The following is a 3,235-nucleotide window of genomic DNA, read 5'->3' on the forward strand; positions in this document are numbered from 1 at the left end:
AGGAGCAGATGGCGACAGGCAATGGTGGTCGGCTGGCTGGGTGGATGATCAAAGTGGCAGCAGGAACTAGAAGGCAGGGGTGGAGAACCCTGCCCATGTAGCTTCTGGGGAAGGTGAGCAGGAACTAATGGAAGCCCTTTGGACAGTTCGAGTACCTGTAATACCCGATTTTGTGTTACACCCTCGGTACAGTTCGCGCGCCCCTGTACTGTACGCGAGTCAGGCAAGAGCCTGGAGATTGAAAAGAACACACAGAGAGGCCAGGGTCATTCCAAAGGAGATCAGCGGAATGCCAGTTTATTCAGCATTCGGGGAGTCCTTATCTACCTAACTGCGGCACAAGGATCTCTGCCCAGGCAGGTGGGAAATTACCATATTAACAATGGAGTAAATGCCCTGCAGCTAACCATCAGGCAGGGTAGGGAGAGCACAGAAACACACAAGAAGCTTAGCTAGCTGATCATAAACTGTCCCTGAGAATGCACCCCAGGAATAAGGGAGACCAGGGCCCTATAAGTACCAGCTTCTCTGCCACTGCACAGGTGGGTACACTCTTACCTGACTGTAAACTAGTTTTCCTCCATCTCCCACTAGATGTTTGAGACCTCTTCTCTGATTGGTTCCATTTTTACATTATTTGCATACATATACATTCAGTCAATCAGAAACCAGATAGCCCTATAAATTTGATTTAAGCTAAGTCTGGAAGTGTAATGTCATTCAATGGTCAGAGAAGGACGATTCTATACCCTACATCCTGACCAGAGCCTGGCTTTTGGACAGGTTCCTGGCTTCTGGCTGAGGGCTGAGCTTCCAGATGCTCTATTAAGAAGAAACAGTGTGATGAAGACTCACAGAGACAGACAAGTCAGAGGATTGCTGCTCTGAAGCTTCTGTCTCAAGCAGAGAGCCTGCTCAGGATCCCACGACTTCAGCCTGTGGGACTCAAACTGTGGACACAGGCTATGGATCACATTACTGCCTCTGAGATTCTATCCCTTGGCTGAAGATGAGAATTCATTCCCGAGGCTGGCTCTAGTCCTTGAGACTGCCCAGGGACAGAAGACCAGGACTGCAGAGATATGATGCTCACAGTGTCTCATGGTGTGTGTTCTGCCACCATGGGGTCTCTATGTTTACTTTTTCCTTTAAATGCTTGTTCCCACTATATAAATAAAGTACCCTTGTTGTCCAGTCATTGTCTGCTCACTCCATCCTTAGGAAGAGAATTGACCACCTCACTGCCCACAAAAGACATCCTCACACTTTAAACAAAGAGTTTGGAAGGCAGAGCTTTATCAGAGCACATAGGTTGTTAGCCTGCTCTAAGCAATTCTATCATCAGCAAACTCAGTGTCATTGGGCGATGCAGGAAAGGTGGTAGAAACATGACCAATGCTGGACTTTGTTTCTGAGATGAGAGAAACCATCTCAGGCCAGAACTGAATTTGCTTTATAGCCAAAAACAATATTGAACCAATCCTCAACTGATCCTCCTGCCTCCACCTGCTGGAATGACAGGTGGGCACCAGCACCAAGTCTATGGTGAGCTCGGTACTGAACCTGGGCTTCACACATGCTGAGCAAGCACTCTACCAACGGAGCTACAACCCTTTCTTAAACCTCTTTTTAAAAAAATCAGCAAATGTACACATAAACAAACATATCAAATTATAGGATACATCTCAAATTACAGCAAACTCCACTTCACAAATGCTGAACTTGAAGGTGTATGCCACAGCACACAGAAACGATGTCATTTAAGGGGCCAAAGTGTTTTTTTTTTAATATGTAAAGTTCCATTTACATTCTTTTCATGGATTATCCACCAGTGACAAAACTAAATGTCTTCCCTACACCCAACTGGAAATGTTGAACACTTTGGAGCATTATAGTTTGGACTTCCATTTTGGTTTTGTGATGCATTGTGAGTCAATGTTTGTATACGGTTACATGCAGGGACCAGTGTTCCTTCATTGGCATAGTCGTATCCAATCCATCAACAATATTATTTGAAAATGTAATTTCTCCTCCAGATTGCTTTTATAACTGTTAAAAATCGTTATAATGTATGTGCAGGTCAATGTCTTTCATTGAAGTGAAGATGTCAAAGATTGAGCCAGGGTGTTCAGAACATTTTAACAAATGTTGTAGATTAAAACCAGGCATCTCTTGGTCTCAGTGAGAGAAGAGTAAGAAGAGACAGGGCTCTCACTACTCACTCACATTGGGCAATGATAAACATGACATCCTCCTACTGAGCCACACCTCTTAAGGTACCATCACCTGCCAGTAGCACCATACAAGGCACAAAACCTTTAATAGACAGGCTATAAAGCTATTTCCTGTGACTTGAAATATTCTCTCCTGGAAAGAGTAAAGAATCATGGGAATATATGAAGACACAAGGCTCAAAAAAAGTCAAGAAGTTATAAAACTCACAAATGCGTCTCTGAAGGATGGAAACAATAAGCAATGCTGATGGGGAGGGAGATACTCTCTGGTGTAGCTGCCTGTAAGTTGTGCATGGAGTGCCAAGGAGGCAGCTTTGATGAGCCATTTGGTGGTTATATGGCTGCCTTTGGGTTACTTAGATTCCTGTGATCAACCTCCAATAAAATCATTGGTTCACCAAGCTACAAGGTTAAAAAATGTTGTTCATGTGGTGCCAATAGGCATCTGTTCATGACTCCCTAGGAGAAGGCTCACAACAAAGGCAACAACTCCAGAGTATACTATAGCTTGAAGGAAGCAGTGTCCTCTGCAGAATCCTATAGGCATCTCCCAGGAGAGGGATGAGATTTCTTCACTGTTCACTGTAGAACTTATTGGGTCTCTGGTGTAGTTATAATGAGCAGTAGTTTGGGAATCTAGTAGAGTCATTGTGTCTAAACATTAGAATGTAACAGTTGTTTCTCATTGTATCTAGTAACAATAGAATGTAATAGTTGGAAGTCTTTAGAGCTTGATAAAATCATAGTCAGGAACAATGATTGTTTTCTGTGATTTATAGAGTTGTTTTTCTGAGGGAGTTTTCCATATGTTGCATGCCTTTGGGCACAAGATCATCCTGACACACCTGGAGAATCTTGAGTTATTGGGTAATGTAGAGAGTACCCAATAAAGGACTAAAATTTCAGGATTTTGAAAGATTCCTTCAGCGGACATACAGAATACATCAAGAGGGTATTGGTATGAGGATTTGTTTTAGGCATAAAACAACCTTTGTGTTACA

This window comes from Microtus ochrogaster, unplaced genomic scaffold (assembly GCF_000317375.1).
Source record: "Microtus ochrogaster isolate Prairie Vole_2 unplaced genomic scaffold, MicOch1.0 UNK74, whole genome shotgun sequence".
NCBI lineage: Eukaryota > Metazoa > Chordata > Mammalia > Rodentia > Cricetidae > Microtus > Microtus ochrogaster.